Below are 19585 nucleotides of genomic sequence, written 5' to 3' on the forward strand. Positions count from 1 at the left end.
AAGTACACATTAAAGAACTACACGCACAGGTGTCTTTGCTCTGTGGGTCATCAGAATGAAGGCAATCATCCTCGACTATGAGAGATAACCACAATTCGCACATTCCATTATTCCTGCTGATGGGAGTAGTGGAAACATTGCAGGATCCCCAATTCCTTATACAATTCTTCATTTACCTTGGCTAAAAAGTGAGGACCATGATCTGAACTCCATCCATAGCAGGGAATTATTTCCTTTAACAAAATTTTAAACTAATAGTCAAAGCAGAAAAACAAAATCTTAACTAACAATCAAAGCAGTATTGTTGGTGGTTAGGTCAGCCTTAATCTACTGACTAAAACAAGTGCTATCACCAAGCAATATTTACAGCAATGCACTCGTGATAATTCAGTGACATTTGATTATAAACGAGAAAAATGGCTAATAATAAACACAAATACTGAGGAAATGCTGGAGGTGAATATATGGGCACTTGGTGACTCTATTTTGCTTCTTTTTCTCTGACTGTAAGAGCCGCTTCAGGCAATTTCTGTCGCAGGTGAATCTGTCTGCCTTGCAGCAGGCAAAAGCAATTTCATGTAATATGATACTGTTTTATTACTATGACAATCAATTGCATCTTGAATCTTGAAAAATGGCCTCCTGGCAAGGGATACGTCTCTGCTGCCAATGGTGTCCCTTTACCAACATTGTGCTATTTAGCATAAAGCAGTTTTTTTTTGCTCTTTTTTGCTTTCCATCTGCTTCACAAAAATTTGGATGCTTCTATGTCTGCAGTGAGGTATTTACAGTAAGATATTTATCACTCCCTCCTTGCACATAATCAAGTAACCAAGGTATCAGATGCTGTACATAAGTTTGGACAGCCGGCATAATCTATAACTGAGTATTGGGATGTGGGGCATAAACCCTCTATCCCCATTGTTGTTTCTCAGCGGGCAGAGGCATTTGTCTGTTGCATGCCTGGCAAATCCGGTCTGTTGACTAACCGTATGGCAGCTTGTTTGATCTCTCCTCCCCCCCCCCCACCAAAGCCCTTCCCTGCCATTTTTACAGGCAAAATATTGCAGACTGAATGAAGTGAAAAATCCAGATACTGAAAAAAAGCTATATATATAATAGTACAGGAAAAGTACAGCTCTTCTCTTTCATATTCTACCTTATTTCAGCTAATTAATCCATAGCTCAACTACCTATCTGTTGAATTTTGACAATATCCCTTAAATCATTTTCATTTTTGTGTCTAGGAGTAGTATAAACGTTTAGCTTTTACTCTTAATTTTGTCACTGACCCATTTGTCTACAAAATTGCCATTGCATTTTTCCTTTGGTTGTCTTGTCTCTGTTGAAAAGTTGCTACATTTCAATGAAATGGGAACATTCCGACATTCAGAAATGGCGTGACCTTATTAATTTATAATTTAACCACTTATTGATTGCATTACCTTTGACCGCTTGCAGGAACACTAGGTTAACTTATGATTGAGCTTAAAGATTCCTCAGCTTAAAGAAAATTGGAGTGTTTAACAAAAACAAGGGTGGTTTAAAAGTGAATATTCTGAACTGAAGAAAAAAATAGCAGTAAAAAATGTACACGGCAGCAAGCATTTTGAAACATTTTCTCAATGCATTTTATGTCACACATGCGTAGGCACTTGTACACAGCCACTGAGAAGCAGAAAAGCTTTGGAAATTTTCTTTTCTGCTGGCAGTGTAAAAATATCGTCATGGAATTTATTTGATATATTCCATCCTGTAATTTTTCCACCAAGTCTCCTACACATTTTTACAGAGCGGATGCAGTCTAAATTGACCGCAGGTGCTCCATAAGAAACTGGGCTAATGAATAGGACATCCATCGATATTCACCCTCCGACAAACTCCACAACACAGGAAGGCAGTGTAAATGTGCTTCCTGTGTAATCGGCCACTCGGGAGGTAAGTATATAAATTTTTTAACAGAATTTCTCCTTTATTTCGGTGTAAAAATCATATATGTCTCAATGGGAACCACTTCTTAATATCCTCATTTAGGGCAGTGTAGATCAAAACCACCAAATAGTTAAATGATTTTTCTCTAAACGATCAAAGCTTCACCATGCAGAAGAACAAACCTGATGATCAGACAATGGTGTCCCCTTTTAATAGCGAGAAAAAAAGGGCACTGGTAAATCAAATCTTTTTATTATCCCAACAAGGTTTTACCTGTATTTTAACTTACTTTTAACTTTGTTTTGGTTAATAACATGTTTTATCCTTGAAGAGTATCAAGTAAAAGATTTAATGTGGGCTCAGTGCATTATTGGAAATGAAACAGAAAATGCTGGAAACACTGACGCTTAATCGTGCAGTTAAATGCACACACTGATTAGCAGATAAGAAAAATAAAGTATTAAGTCAGTCACGAAGTGAAAACAAAAAGTCCCTCTCGTTCAAGAGAGTGTCACGTGACCTCAACAGAGCTTTTTCAATTTGCACCCTGTATGTGTATGCATTCCATCCCGGTGTGATCTGCCCACGTTGGTTTTCTATAGATTGTTCGTGCATGTATTTTCCCACGCTGTAAATTGTGCACGTGTTTTTCCCACACTCACTACCCTTTTAATAGCAAATACCAGGTGTTTAATCTGAAACGCTAATTCATTTTCATATTTTGTAGATGGTGCTAGATTGTTCCTTATTTCAATTCTAACCACTTGTGGTCATTAAGTTTCCCATTTAATTTTTATTTCAATATTGATCATTATTGATTAATATTGATTAAACTACGTCTTCAGTTGTGATGTTTGTAACAAGGGGCAACCCAGAGAGGGGGGAACACTTGGGGTTAAGGGAATTTTAGATGTGGGAATGGTTGAGATATTGTATGTTTTAGAAGTGTTGTCATACAGTGCGTTCAAAACAAGAAAACTGAGAAATGGAAATGGGGAAAAGGGGAAAGGTGGTGGTGAGGAAGCGGAAATGAGGTGTAAACAAAGTATGAGATGGCCATGTTGAACTATATGACTACATATGTTAATGGAATACATAATCAAATGAAAAGGAAGAGGCTGTTAAATTTACTGAAAAAAGAAAAGATATAGCTTTCGTGCAGGAAATGCATCTAACTGAAGTGGAACATAATAAATTGAGGAGAAACTGGGTAGGGCACGTAACGGCAACATCATATAATTCAAAAGCCAGAGGTGTAGCTATATTAATCAATAAAAATGTACCAATCAAAATAGAGGAGGAAATAATAGATCCAGCAGGGAGATATGTAATGATAAAATGTCAGATATATTCAGAACTCTGGAATTTGGTCAATATATATGCACCTAATGAAGAGGATCAAAAGTTTATGCAATATTTTTTTTGAAGATTGTAGATACGCAGGGGAATATATTGATAGGAGGGGACTTTAACCTTAATTTGGATTCAAAGATGGATAAAACTGGACAAAAGACTAGCAGAAAGAACAAAGTAGCCAAATTTATGGTTAAATCAATGCAGGAAATGCAACTTTTGGATATATGGAGGAGACAACACCCAAAGGAGAAGGAATACTCATATTTTTCGAGTAGACATAAAACATACTCAAGGATTGACCTGTTCCTGTTGTCAGCCCATATCCAAGGGAGAGTTAAGAAAATGGAATATAAAGCTAGATTGTTATCTGATTACTCACCCCTGTTATTAGCAATAGAGCTGGAGGACATCCCACCAAGAACATATAGATGGAGATTAAACTCCATGCTACTTAAAAGGCATGATTTTAGAGAATTTATTGAGTGCCAAATTAAAATGTACTTTGAAATAAATATGGAATCAGTGAAAGACAAATTTATATTAGGGGATGAAATGAAAGCCTTCATCAGAGGGCAGATAATAAGTGATGTAACTAAGATGAAAAAGGACTACAATCGGAACAGCTGGAAAGGGAAATATTAAGTACAGAAAAAGAACTAGCAACAAGGGAAGATACAACAAAAAGAGAATTGGCGGACAAAAAAAATAAAATATGAAACACTACAAGTGTATAAGGTGGAGAAGAACATAATGAAAATAAAACAGAAGTTTTACGAGCTAGGAGAAAAAAATGCACAAAATACTAGCTTGGCAGCTTAAAACAGAACAAGCTAAAAGAACTGTATTGGCATCAAGGAAAAAGGACAAACAAATTACATATAACCCAACAGAGATCAATGAAAACTTTAAGGAATTTTACGAGCAATTATACCGAACTGAGAATGAAGGGAAAGAAGACAAAATTGATGAGTTTCTAGCTAAAATTGAACTACCGAAATTGCAAGAAGAGGAGCAAAACAAATCGATAAAACCATTTGAAATAGAGGAAATACAAGATATATTAAAAAAGCTACCAAACAATAAAAAGTTTGGGGAGGACGAATTCCCAATAGAATTCTATAAAACATTTAAAGAGTTACTAATTCCTCCTCTCCTGGAAGTAATGAACCAGTTAGAAGAAACACAAAACTTGCCAGATTCATGTAAAACAGCAATAATTACAGTAATACCAAAGACGGGGAAAGATCCACTAACACCAGCATCGTATAGACCAAAATTTCTACTTAACTCAGATTATAAGATAATAGCAAAACTAATAGCAAACAGATTGGCCGACTGTGTACCAAAAATAGTAAAACTAGATCAAACTGGATTTATTAAGAAAAGACAAACAACTGACAATGTTTGTAAGTTCATTAACTTTATCCATGCAGTACAAGGAAATAAGACGCCAACAGTGGCTGTTGCTTTAGACACAGAGAAAGCCTTTGACAGGGTATGATAGTACGAATTCTATCACCAATGTGTATATGTACATATGTACAGATGGTAGTGTAGGTGTGATTGGCTGAGAGTGTAGCCACATCTATTGGCAAGTCTTAAAGGATTGCTCCTAGCCAGACCAGGTCATTCTTGACTGGTCGACCTACTTGCGATATGTTCCAGTCTTTTAGTTAATAAAAGCCTTGTTTGGATCAACAAGTCTTTGTTTCTTTTGACGCGCATTACACAGTATTACAAGTATTCAAAGTATTACAGAGGTTCTACCTACAAAAAAAATATATCAATTGGATTAAAGCATTATATAAGGGTCCAATGGCAAAGGTGACAGTAAATGGATAAATTAAGCAGGTCAACCAGACAGAGATTTCCACTATCTCGCTCACTGTTCGCTTTAGCAATAGAACCATTGGCAGAACTGATAAGGACGGAAAATAAAATAAAAGGGGTAAAAATAAAAGAGAAGGAATATAAAATCAGTCTATTTGCAGATAACATCATGGTATACTTAACAGAACCAGAATTATCAATAAAAGAATTACATAAGAAATTGAAGGAATATGGAGAAATATCGGGGTACAAGATCAACGCAAATAAAAGTGAAGCAATGCAAATGAATAATGCGGATTTCACAAGTTTAAAATAAGAATCACCATTTAAATGGCAAACACAAGCAATCCGATACCTAGGTATTAGACTAGATAATAATCTAGGCCATCTATACAAATTAAATTATCAGCCATTAATGAAGAAATTACAAAATGACTTAGAACACTGGAAAAATTTAGCACTAACACTGATAGGAAGGGTAAATTTCATTAAAATGAATATTTTACCAAGGATACAATACCTATTTCAATCGTTACCAATTCCCTATACAGAGAAATTCTTCAATGAGCTAAAGAAAATAATAAGGTAATTCTTATGGAAAGGGGGGGGAAACCGAAGATAGCACTAGATAAATTAACAGAATGGTACAAACAAGGTGGTTTGCAGCTACCAAACTTTAAGAATTATTATCTCTTTGGCTTGGCTTCGCGGACAAAGATTTATGGAGGGGGTAAATGTCCACGTCAGCTGCAGGCTCGTTTGTGGCTGACAAGTCCGATGTGGGACAGGCAGACACGGTTGCAGCGGTTGCAGGGGAAAATTGGTTGGTTGGGGTTGGGTGTTGGGTTTTTCCTCCTTTGCCTTTTGTCAGTGAGTATTATAGAGCAGCACAATTAAGATATCTATCAGATTTTTATCAAACAAGGAAAAAACCAGATTGGACCAGGAATGAGCTCGATAAAATAGGGGAGAAGGTACCAGAACATATACTTTATAAGTGGGATGAAAAACTGGTGCAATATAGAAGTTCACCAGTATTGCACCATCTGCTCAACATTTGGAAGAAGATCCACAGAGAAAGGAAAAATATAAATTACCAACTACCAAAATTATTTTTGACGCAACATCAACTAATCCCTTTCACAATAGATAACCTTTCCTTTAGAAAATGGGAGAGAAAAGGGATTAAAAGAATAGAAAATTGTTTCTTGGGAAATAATTTATTATCATTGGAACAAATGAAGTACAAATATGGTATAACTCATGGTACAATGTTTACATCAACTGAAAACCTACTTGAAGGACGAATTGGGAAGCAGACTGAGATTACCAGAAGGAAGCAGCTTTGAATATGTGATTACAGACACAATGATAATTAAAAAATTTATAACAAACATGTACATCAAGCTGCAAGAGAATGAAAATGATGAAATAAGCTATAAACCCAAACAAAAGTGGGAAAAAGTTCTAAACATAAAGATAAAAAATGAAACATGGGAAAAGTTATGCTCTGGAAATATGAAGAATATAATAAACACAAGGTTATGCATGATACAGTATAATTGGTTACACAGGTTATATAGCATGCCCCAAAAGTTAAATAAATGGGATCCAACATTATCAGATGGATGTTTTCGCTGTAAGAAGGAAATGGGAACAACAGTACATGCAATTTGGGCATGTGAGAAAGTGAAAAAATTTTGGGAAGATCTAAATCAGGTATTAAATAAAATCACAAAAATCAACATACCAGAAAATCCAGAGATCTTTCTTCTAAGTAATATAAGTAAGGAATTAGGCCTCAAACTGGATGAAGCGCAAAAAAGATTTATTATGATGGCCTTAGCTGTAGCAAAAAAATGTATAATGTCAACTTGGAAATCAGAAGAGAGCCTGAGAGTACAGCAATGGTACATAGAAATGAATAAATGTATTCCATTTGAAAAAATAACATACAATTTAAAAATTAAAGTCACATTATTTGAACAAATTTGGGAACCCTATATGGAACATAACAGAGAGGACTTGCCTCGGACCTCCACCCCCTAAAATGATAAGAAGACAAAATGACTTGATCCAGTGTGTAAAAGTAGATGACAGATTTTTCTTGTTTATTTTCATTGTGTGATAACATTGTTTAATGGTTTTATTGTATTGTATATGTTGAACGTTTAGTGGGTTTGGAGGGGGGTGGGAAGGTAGGGGAAAAAAGGGAAGAAAATGCCACTGTGTATATTTAAGAGGGAAATGTTTGTATGTATTTTGATTGATATGGTTCACAGTGTGAAAAATAAAAAAAATTATAAAACAATAATATTATTTGAAAAAAAAACGAAGTGATATTATAATGGAGAGAATGGTAAAGGTTTTAAGCATGTGGAAGATCAGAATCAACATGTGGTCCCAAGTTCAGTAATGAGTGAGGTCAAAGGTAAGATTTTTTGAGCAGGAGCATTTGGAAGAAGATCCACAGGAGCTTCTGGACCTTCTGAACACAACAATGATAATGAACTTACTGTCATACACTTGTACAACATGCACCAATGTTTTCACTTGCCACAGCTGAACAGATTTTTTTTAAACTTCCACAAAATCAACTAAAAAACCGACGACAATAGTATACTTAATTAAATAAAAAAAGAGTCAATCAATACAAAAAATATAGATAATAAATATTTATAGTTTTTTTTTTAAAGTGGCTTTGCTATACTGCAGACAGTCCTTTTATGGGGGTCAGAGCAGTCCATGATTAGTATAACAAACAGAGGGTCAAGAACACGTAGATGTGTTCAAGGTGAGCTGCGGCTGCTTCGGACATTTTAAGAAACGGCAATTCTTCTGCAACCCACCCTTCTCCCCCCCCCACCCTTCTCCCCCCCCCACCCTTCTCCCCTCCCTCCTTCTCCCCCCCCACCCTTCTCCCCCTTGCCTTTCTGGCATCTAATTCCAAGGAGATTCAGCTCCACCAATCTTTAAGCAAGAGTCTCCAAAACTCACAATGCACTGAGGAAAAGGAAAAGCTACATCTCTATCCTACATGAACACAAGGTTATCCTGAGATAGTAATGGTACTAGTTTCTTCCTTGGATTCGTGTATGAAAGTATATGGTTTGATTGGAGAGTACCTGAAAGGGTAAATTGTGCACATGACATACACTTTCGTTGTCTTAAATTAAATTTAGACATGTATACATACACCACAGGTAACTGGACTTTCCGCCCCATGAGCCTGTGTAGCTTAATTGCACCCAAATGATCTACAACTCCATACGTTTTCAAAGGGTGGGAGGAAACCAAAGCACCTGGAGGAAACCCAAGCAGACACAGTGAGAATTTGCAAACTCCTTATAGACAACACAGGATTAGAACTCCACAGCTGCCACAGTGTTGCACTAACGACTATGCTACTCATGCCACCTTTTAACATTTCATTATTTAAGTTTTCATTTGCAATAGAATAATATTTTACCTGTGTTGGTATATTTTTAAAGGTTTAGACTCTCTTGACTGAGATTTTTGAACTCTGAAACACAACCAGGATTGTCACGTTCATATTAATGTGAAATATTTTTATGGTTTATCAATTTTCACTCTTTTCTTGGAAAATAACTCAACTGCTAACTGAGAAATAAATTGATCCTTGAGCTCTAAACCAACATGTATCACATTACACACCTTTTAGAAGAAAGAGAAGAAACAAATAATCACTCCACAGTAAGTGAACACACTTCAAGAATTTAACTCACAAACATACACAGAAGCCTTTCCAATATTGCTTCATATTCTTAATCATGTGTGACATCTCAGCGCAGAGATATCTGATACTCCATCACACCTGCTCTGGATGCTGGTGATGTGATGAGACCTTTCCCCAGAAGCCAGCATAGCATTTCTTTGATTCAGTATCTTCTCTCTGACTTGCCTGCTATACCAAGCAGACCACGAATCCAGACCACCAGTACCAGGTTTATTTTCATGCTGTTCTGGAAGGGACATTTACTCCTTTGCACCTATTTGGAGAAAACTAGCCGTGGAGTGTCCTTCCTAGATGGTGAAATTCTAACTGGTATCTCATCACCAGATCCTCTTGCTCCCATACTGCTTCTTTTCACTGCTTCCCTTATAAAGCTCCATCCTTTAGTCATGCACTTGATTGGTTTGCTATCACAGCACATGCCACACTTTTTCCTTGGTTTTCTCTCTATACAATTGGGGTTCCTATAAGAGACTGTGTCTATCCTATCCATTCAAATCAGGATTGGAGTATTTGATTCTCGGGAGGGGGGGGGGTGATGCATCATTTTGTAGCTCACTTTACTCCTCCACACTGGGTGTGGAGCTCAGACTGATTTCAGCTTAGGCAAGTCCACACGTCGGAGCCCAGCTCAACACAATGGGGTTATATGATAGGTAGTCATATTTTAAGACTCCTTCAAGGATACAAATCCATGAAGTGCAGCGTGTCATTGAAAATTCATTTTCTTCATTCGCATTTGGACGTCTTCCCTGCTGATCTTGGTGCAGTCAGTGACAAACATGGCGAAAGGTTTGACCAGGACATTGTGTCCATGGAAAAGTGGTATCAGGGCAACTGGAATCCATCAATAGTGGCTGACTATTGTTGGACACTGACATGAGAGGAGTCAGACTCCGAGTACAATAAAAATGAGCAGCAAAACATTTTTAGGTCTGTGAGCTGATCCAATGTGTCAGCATCAATATGCAATTAAACATGCTAAATTCAAAAAAGTTAATTTAATGTTTCTCCAAGTTCCTAAGTGATTCATAAAATATGAAATTATCTTTGTGTTCAGCTTGAAGTTGCCTATAATAATCTCCAATCAGAAAGCAAACCTTTTGAAAAATAAGTTGTTCACAAAACCATCAGTATGAGAGTTGAACAAACCTGAAACTTGTCAATTACTGCATTAGCACCATTTTTATTAAACCCAGACAAATCCCACAATTGGATTTTTGGGGTGACGGCAGGGATGTGGGCAATCTGTCACTTTCAGTCCCCTTATTCCCTCCCACATTCCATTCACTGATCCAGAAGCTGTAGTTACAGAGCTGTGTTAAGCCTCAGAAAGCTGCAGGAAATAGCCTCCTCTGCTGGAATTGCAGCAGAACTTCACAGAACCAGAAACATGAAGGCAATTCAAGGGATATCTATCAAGTAAAAACACAGAAATGCTGGAAGAACTTGGCCCGCTGCATTCAGAGGAGGTAAACTGATGTTTCAGGCCTGATGCTTCTTCAAGGTATGAGTAAAAAGCAGGCAGGTGTCTGAATGTTTACATTTCTTTTTAAATTTAGACATTCTTTCTTCTTTTTCTTTCTTTGGCTTGGCTTCGCGGACGAAGATTTATGGAGGGGGTAAAAAGTCCACGTCAGCTGCAGGCTCGTTTGTGGCTCACAAGTCCGATGCAGGACAGGCAGACACGATTGCAGCGGTTGCAAGGGAAAATTGGCTGGTTGGGGTTGGGTGTTGGGTTTTTCCTCCTTTGCCTTTTGTCAGTGAGGTGGGCTCTGCGGTCTTCTTCAAAGGAGGTTGCTGCCCGCCAAACTGTGAGGCGCCAAGATGCACGGTTTGAGGCGTCATCAGCCCACCGGCGGTGGTCAATGTGGCAGGCACCAAGAGATTTCTTTAGGCAGTCCTTGTACCTTTTCTTTGGTGCACCTCTGCCACGGTGGCCAGTGGAGAGCTCGCCATATAACACGATCTTGGGAAGGTGATGGTCCTCCATTCTGGAGACGTGACCCATCCAGCGCAGCTGGATCTTCAGCAGCGTGGACTCGATGCTGTCGACCTCTGCCATCTCGAGTACTTCGACGTTAGGGGTGTAAGCGCTCCAATGGATGTTGAGGATGGAGCGGAGACAACGCTGGTGGAAGCGTTCTAGGAGCCGTAGGTGGTGCCGGTAGAGGACCCATGATTCGGAGCCGAACAGGAGTGTGGGTATGACAACGGCTCTGTATATGCTTATCTTTGTGAGGTTTTTCAGTTGGTTGTTTTTCCAGACTCTTTTGTGTAGTCTTCCAAAGGCGCTATTTGCCTTGGCGAGTCTGTTGTCTATCTCATTGTCGATCCTTGCATCTGATGAAATGGTGCAGCCGAGATAGGTAAACTGGTTGACCGTTTTGAGTTTTGTGTGCCCGATGGAGATGTGGGGGGGGCTGGTAGTCATGGTGGGGAGCTGGCTGATGGAGGACCTCAGTTTTCTTCAGGCTGACTTCCAGGCCAAACATTTTGGCAGTTTCCGCAAAGCAGGACGTCAAGCGCTGAAGAGCTGGCTCTGAATGGGCAACTAAAGCGGCATATAGCACAATAATAGGCCCTTTAGGCCCAATGAGCCCATGCTGTTGTATTGACCTACATCCCCCAATACATTTTGAATGGTAGGAGGAAGCCAGAACCCCAGGGGAAAACCCACACACACACACACAGGAGAACGTACAAACTCCTAACAGGATTCAAACCCTAGTAGCTCTAATAACATTACATTAACCACTATGCATACCGTGCCTCCCATATTAAAAGGCTGGGCAGAAGGAAAGAAAGGGCAGGGAGAGGAGGACAGACCAAAGGTGTTAATTGGATATGAAAAGGAGGAGAGGAAAAGTCAGAATTGATGCCAGTGGTGGGAGTTGACTCAATAAATACAAAGCAGGGGAAAGGAGTCAGAGGGGATAGTTGAGAGGGGAGGGCTAACAGAAACTGGAGGTTGATGTTACTGCCATTAGGTTGGAGAGTGCCCAGGTGGAATATGAGGTAATGTTCCTCCAATTTGCAGGTGGTCTCACTGTCATTGCATGAGACCATGGACAGACATGTCAGCAAGGGAATGGGATGCAGAATTGAAAGCAAAGCAGCAGAGTTTTATAGTGATTTGGGCATCATGTTCGGTTGACACATGGACTGAAGAACCTATTCCTATGCAGTACTGTTCTATGTTCTGTACATTCTAACCAAACATGAAGTCTTCCAGTTTGAGCACAAAGATTTAACGAGTTAAAAATAAACAAAATCAAATTAAATCAGTACATCTCTTCATACTGTGACAGATTATGTTATATTTTATATTGTATATAGGTATGTTTTAAAGGAGACAAATTGTGGCAGGCTTTTTAGTGAAGGTCACTTAATACACAAACACTTCGCAACACAGATCTCATTTAAAATGCCAGAGCTCTGCTCAAGCCAGACAGTCCAGGCTCTGGGTACCTTTGCAAAAACTTTGAAGAATGACTATAGAGACTTCACTAGTAGGTGTTAATTGGACCTGCTGTGGAGTAATGGATTATTGTTATGAAAGCAACAGATGAACGGACTCAGAAGATTGGGTCCGGTGCCACAGTCAGAGTGCAGTTGGCTGTTCTAAGAGGATCATGTGATTTTTCTCTGTGAGAGAGAGAGAGAGAGACAGAGACAGAGAGAGAGAGAGAGAGAGAGAGAGAGAGAGAGGGGGAGAGAGAGAGAGAGAGAATTCAGTTCTACAGTTCAGCAGCAGCAGCTGGGACTGGAACAGGACAAGCTGGCAAGCTTGTGGGAAAACTCCATTTTGGAAGACGGGTTGTGAGATCTGACTTCAGCGTATTCAAAGCCCTTATGGTCCATAAAAGAGGAGATGGCTGGCTGTGTGGTGTTTTGCCTGAAATAAGGGAAACAGAAAAGGAACTCTGCAGTGGGCTGAAAGAAAGAGGTTATCATCTGGAAAACCCAGATGGGGCAAGTTTCTTTGGCAAGACACTGAAGTGGCTGATCGGAAGGAATCAATTTGTGTCCAACGAGCAATACATCTCTCTGTCTGAAAACCGACAAGAACCTTCCTAAGCGGAAACCATTTACCTTTCAAGCACCAAAGCCTGGTGAAGAACCATAAATGTTAAATTTTGTGCACAGTATAAGAATTGCCTGATTCCAGTGAACTTGGAGGAGTGAGAAGTAAGATTGGACTATGAATTAAAAAACTTTTCTGAACTTATACACACATTACATACATGTGTGCTTAGAATTAGAAGGGGGATAAGTTAGGTTAAGTTAATAGTAATAAGTTAAAGATTGATCCTGTTTTCATGTGTAAAGATAATTAAAAGCAACTTTTGTTTAAGTAACCATTTGTCTTGGTGAATTTCTATTGCTGCTGGGTTTTGGGGCCTCTGGGCTGATAACAATACCGTTCCACACAATCACATTTGTTTCTTCATCAAATCATCACTTGAATCCTAAATGAAAATAAAAACAAAAATATGCAGGCAAAGCAAATCTGAAATAAAAACAGAAATTGCTGGAAAAGCTTCAGTCAGTCAGCATCAGTCAAAAGGGTTCAGATCTCTGTTTTATTGACTCACTTTTTCTTGCTGCGGATGATGTTTGTTTTTTCATTCAAGAGGTATGGGCCACACAGCCTTTGCCAGGATTTAATTGCCCATCCATAATTGTCCTTGAGAAGGTATTGATAAGCTTCCCTCTTGAGCTATTCCAGTCTTTGAGGTGTGGGTAGAGGGAGGGAATTCCAGGATTTTGACCCACTGACAATGGAGGGGCGGCTACATATCTCCAAGCCAGGCTGGTGGTTCTCTCTGGCCTTTTACAGCTATTGTCCTTCCAGCAGATGGAGGTGGTGGGTTTGGAAAGTGCAACCTTGTGGGCTTTGGGGAGGTGCTGCAGGGTATTCTGTAGAGTAGTGCCTTTCAAATTCCTCCCCACCCCCCCCCACCACATCCAACTGACATTCCACCTTAATCAATCCCTATTCCATAAGTGCTCTGTGATTAGTAAGATGGTATATGAGTGGAAAGAAAAAGTTTGAAAACAACTATTTTAATGGTACCTAATTGACTTGTTATGTGCATGGTTACATAACTCCAAAGGAAATGGGCCAATGACAATTTTTCTCAAGCAAAATATTTCAGTAACCTTAAGTAATCCCTTACTAATCACAAAGCACTTATGGCATAGGGATTACTTAAGGTGGAATGTGAATGTAAGGGGGAAATTTGAAAACCACTACTGAAGATGGTTGAAACTGTATGTTGCTTTTGGATTGAGTGAATGGTACTGGGTATCCACCAAGTGGACTTTTGTGTCCTAGATGGCATCGATCTTCTTGAGTGTTGAGTATTTTTCATTTTTATATATCATAAAAATTCTCTTTTTTTTAACTCCTTACTGTACTCTGGTGTCAGGCTGTTAGACTTACACTGGTATCTCATTGGCAGAGATGTCAGGAGACCAAAAAATGGCTTGCGTTCTCACCAAGGCGATGCCAGGGCGATGTCTGAGACGTCTCCAGATAAGGTGACAACCAATTCGCCCGGCGATGTCTCAGAGATGTCTTCTCAGTTGCGGCAACATCGCAGAGACTAATTTTGTCCGCCGCTGGGGAGATGTCTCAGCGATGTCGCCGCAACGTCTCTTCAGTCTCCTTGGTCTCCAGCAGGTCTCGGAGACATCTCCCCAGTCGTAGACAAAATTAGTCTCCACGACATCTCCGAGACCTGCTGGAGACTGGAAAAAGTCTCCAAAAAAATCGAGCATGTTTGAATTTCCCACGACTCCCCAAGACCCAGCTAGTCTCCAGGAGACGTCGCGGAGATGTCTCCGCAACCAGCGGAGACTCAAGTCGCCACCAGGTCACCACCTAGTCTCCAGGCCAATGAGATAGGCCCTTAAAGCTCAAATAAATTTACAAAAGAAACTACATAAATAAAATTTGCTATTCCCAGAAGCGTACTGGTTTGCAGCTTCTGCTTGATTGAATTAAACAAAAGATTTATGAGAACTTTACCAAGAATACTCTGCTTGAGTCAAAAGGAAAGGTGGAATAGGCTCAGACTTCTCCCCCAAAGCTAATAGAGTTTCATATAGAGGTTCCTAAAATGACAAGGGCATAGGTAAGGTAAATAGTCAATGCTTTTTATCTGGGGGTAGGCTAATCTAAAGCTAGAGGGCATAGATTTATTGTGTGAGGTGAAAGATTTAATAGTGACCTGAGAGGCATCTTCTTCACCCAGGGGTGGTGGGTATATTGAACAAGCTACCAGAGATGTGGTCGAGTTTAAAAGACATTTAGATTGGTATATGAATATAAAAAGGTTGAATGCCAAATCCAGGAAAATGGGACTAGCCTAGTTGGTACAGACAAGTTGGATCGAAGGCCTGTTCCCATGTTGTAGAACTCTATGACTCTAATTCTCTCTGTGTAGTGTCATATCGATTTGTGCAGAGTTGTGAGTCAGACATTAAAGGATGTTTTCCATGGCTGACAGTACACCAGCATAAGGCAAATAGCTAAGTGTAATATGGAGATGCTGCAATTTCTGTCCTTAATGCTTCTGGACAGAAGTGGAACACTAGAAGAGATTATAGGCAAAATAATCAAAGTCCCAAAATCAACCAGTTGCCAGTGGCGTGAGAAGTAGAAGAGGAAGCTGTGGGTTGCATTCTTTTAACTAAATATAGACTTGGCTGCCGAGCTCTAGATGATGTCTTATGCAATTCTGATGCTAGGGAATTATCACTCACACCAAGAGGCATCATGTTCGGGTATTCTCAAGCCTAGGTTCCAAAGAGGATCCATCCCCCATAAATACGTTTTGTTCCTAAATCATCTGTAAAAATTGTGGGCAAATATGTACATTTTCAAGGCAATAATATTTTCACTGTGGAGAAACACAAGAACTACAGATACCGGAATCAACCATTTATCAATAAATGTCTTCACTGTTGTTTAATCTCATTGGTTCAATCCAACTACTGCAGTTTGGTCAATGGCATGCAAATGATCTTGGATAGAAACTTAAAGGGTGGAAGATTTTTAGTAATTTCTCATTCCATTCTGAAAATTATATTCCAAAGTTTTAACATTTAACAATAAAATATAACTTTTATCTGAGATTATGCAAGTCAAAACATTTAACTTGCTCTTTCTAACTACTGGCCCAAAATTTTTCTACCAAATATTTTAGATCTTACAGATTTAGGACCATTGTAATCCAAGCTTGTGGTGGCAGGGATGAGATGCAACCCTGCAAATGGAGGGTTGTGTCTGCACAGGGTGTTCCACAAGGGCCAAGCTCCTTCCTGCTTGTTCTGCACTTAGAGGACGTTTTTACGCTGTCATTTACCTCTGTAGTATCAGTGGGTTGTCAGTCCATTCTTCACTTGGCTTCAGTCTGTGACCTGATGACTTTATGTTGCAGCTATTCTAGTCCTGACCGAGATCTGCCACTTTGACGGAAGAATAAAGACAGTGCTCTATGGCAGGAAGAACATATTTATTTTTATATTCTTTTTTAGCATGAAGAGGAGCATCTCTCTTGAATTCTATGCTATTGTTTTGAACAGGCTATGGAATTAGAGAGATTTATATGGTTCACTAAACATTGAGAAGGGTGCTATGGTTCCAATGAAATCTACATTGGGTTCCTTGACCATTCATTTCATCCTCTGTAGAGTTTTTTTTTTAAATATTCATCAACACTTCTTTCCTGGTTTTCTGTCTGTGAACAAGCCACTTTGACTCCCTCACCAATGCTACCTGACCTGCAGAGAATTTTTAGCTTTTTCTGTTTGCATTTAACTTGGTCCCAGATGTTTGATTCCCCAACTTCTCTTCCACAGTTCTCTAACTTCACCTCCATACCCTTCATTTCATCTTTAGATAAACTTACTATCTCAAGTCCAGGACTGCCAACTTGCCATCAACACCTCCCAGAGTTCCCCTGCAGCTATAGTATTCCCAGAACTCCCAACCTCCCTTCCCAACCACCTTCAATCATACTACCCATGGAAAGATCTCAGTCACAGCTCTTTCCAATGGGATCTTTAAAAGAGCAGCTCATTTTTCTCATTACATTGTCCCAACCACCCTCCCATTGAGTTATTATCCCATCTCTGTCTTCAATATCTAAGAATTGGAAAACCAATGTCTTTGCCGCCTTGGTAGATGGCTCATTTTGTTACTGAAATTAAAGAGTGTCTGATCAGTAACAGATTCAATGTGCAAGCACATAACCACAGCAAACACTACTGAATTTTGGTGCATAATACCAGGAGCATATCAGAAAGAAAAAAACAAATTTTTGACTCTGTTCAACCAGTCAAGTTCTTAGATCATTAAGAAGAGTTTGAACTGAGTTTGTTTATCTTGTGAAGCCAAAAGATCGTCACGTTGATGGCGCACTTATAATTCCAGCCTCTGGGTATAATTCATCATGGAGATTTATCAATTCTCTGGACGCTTGGTATACATGATTGATGGATTTGCTGCCTGTCATAAGGAATGTAAAATGCATTGTTTCCACAGTCGATATCGCAATTATATGCAATGGTTTTACTAAATTCAAAGTAACAAGAAACATAAAAGTTTAAAATCAGAATTATTTGCAGGATTTATGGTCATTTAATGCATAATCTTTCATGCTTTCAGTACATTGTACAACTAATCTGAAACAGTCTCTGTTCTGATTTATTCAACATGCAAAACGATTGAATCAGATAACTACAAATTGAACCATTATCATATTAATAAAGATTCCAAAATAAGGCAATTGGACTGGAATAGCAATGAAACTACTCCAGTTTTCTAGTAGACCATGCTACAGAACCGTTTTATGAATGGAATCTGTACAACTATAAGAACTCTGAATGGGTGTCAACGTAGTGCCAATCAATGGCAGGCAAATGCAGTGATTAGGGATGGTCAAGTACATGGGAGAGATGTCCCATTTGTTTCCTTCATACAAGGGGTGGAGCTAAACAATCTATAGGCCCATGGAGAAAGAGATCATTCAAGCGACTGCTACCAGAAGTATCTGGCCAATCCATACACTACATTAAGATCGTTTTGGTATTGTGTGTGATATTTTGCTTTTGTAAAATTGTTGTGTTCTGTTTTTTTTTAATTTAGTGATACATCAGATTAACAGGCTCTTCTGGCCCATGAACTTGCTCCGCCAAAATACACCCATGTAACCAATTAGCCTATGCAGCCCGAACATCTTTGGAATGTGGGAAGAAACCGGAGCATTCAGAGAGAACCCACAAGGTCACAGAGAAAGCATACAAGCTTCTTAAAGACAGTGGCAGATTTGAATCCAAATCACAGCCGCTGTAACAGCATAGCGCTAAGTGCCAAGCTAAGCATGCTGGGACCTGCCCAGAGTTCGGAGAATGTTGGTAAATGATTAAAAATGTCTCTACTATGACTTCAACCATTTCTATCAGTACCCAGCCATGCATTCCAACGGGACCAGAGGACTTAACTACATTTAGACCTGTTGTTCTCAAACCTTTTTTCCATTCACACACCACTTTAAGTAACCCCTCACTAACAACAGAGCACATATGTGATAGTAACTGTGACTCGTCAAGATCCTCACCTCCCATCGTATCTCCTTTTGGTAAAGTAGATGTGTCTTCAACCATGAAGAACAACTCAAAATAGTCTCTCAAGGCCTTGGGCAGTTCCACATTACTCAATATTAATTCCCCCTGGGGCGGCACGGTTGGCGTAGCGGTTTGCGCAATGCCAGTGATTAGGACCGGACCTGGGTTCAAATCCCACGGTGTCTGTAAGAAGTTTGTACATTCGCCCCGTGTCTGTGTATGTTTTCTCCAGGGGCTTTGGTCTCCTCCCATCCTTCAAAACGTACCAGGGATGTAGGTAAATAGGCACATAAATTGGACGGCATGGACTCATAGGGCCGAATTGGCCTCTTACAGTTACGTATGTCTAAATTTTTTTTTTAAATTACATCTTCTAGTTGACTTGCTGTGGTGGTACACCATCAGCCTACTGCAGGGGACATGGGAGGACAGGGCAACACCTGGCCAGCTATCAATCAGCCGACTTGAATGGACAAAGCCCCACCCGGTCAGTTGTCAATCACCCTCCGGGATATAAGCTGGAACCAGCCCTTTGAAGGCAGTCTCAAAGCTTGCAACACCATTCTCACAGCTAGCCCTGTGAAGGTTTATGTTGAATAAAGCCTGTAGAACAGAATTTATGTTTTGTGTGTTTGCATCTGTTCGATAGCGCACCACACCTACAATCACTTTAGCTACTCTTTAGCCAAAGATTTTACAATTATATAAAGAGGAAAAATTTATCTTTTTTTTTTCCTTTCTTGATGGTTCTTTGCTTTTTTTAAAAGTTTTCCCACTATTCTTGCTGATTTTGTCTGCATGTGCAAGTGAGAAGGAGAGAAAATCTAAACTACAAAGTTGAAAAAATGTTAGTACTTGTAGAAATATGAACATTTCATTAACCGAATTAACATATAAATAGATGTCGATGGAGGTGATTTAGTTCTGCATGTTATCCGTGTAGAGTAAGATGAGGTCTTCTTTTAAAACCTCATCCTTATTTTTCAATTTTGCAACATGAAATAAACATCTGTGCATTCAAATCTGTTCATACCTTTCATTCAATTTTTGAATAATGCACCAAAGCCTCAATAA

At 39.3% G+C, this 19585-nt stretch overlaps 1 long non-coding RNA gene across 2 annotated transcripts; it reads left to right on the plus strand.

Annotated features, from left to right (window-relative positions):
- The first annotated feature begins 701 nt into the window (after nucleotides 1-701).
- LOC138741210 (uncharacterized) lies at nucleotides 702-19127 on the plus strand. 2 transcript variants are annotated; one of them, XR_011343398.1, is made up of 3 exons: nucleotides 702-781; nucleotides 18033-18301; nucleotides 18889-19127. It is a non-coding gene; the product is annotated as an uncharacterized lncRNA (long non-coding RNA). The 2 variants fall into 2 exon arrangements; XR_011343399.1 differs by lacking the exon at nucleotides 702-781 and adding an exon at nucleotides 1723-1938.
- Nucleotides 19128-19585: the final 458 nt, after the last annotated feature.

This window comes from Narcine bancroftii, chromosome 8, assembly GCF_036971445.1.
Source record: "Narcine bancroftii isolate sNarBan1 chromosome 8, sNarBan1.hap1, whole genome shotgun sequence".
NCBI lineage: Eukaryota > Metazoa > Chordata > Chondrichthyes > Torpediniformes > Narcinidae > Narcine > Narcine bancroftii.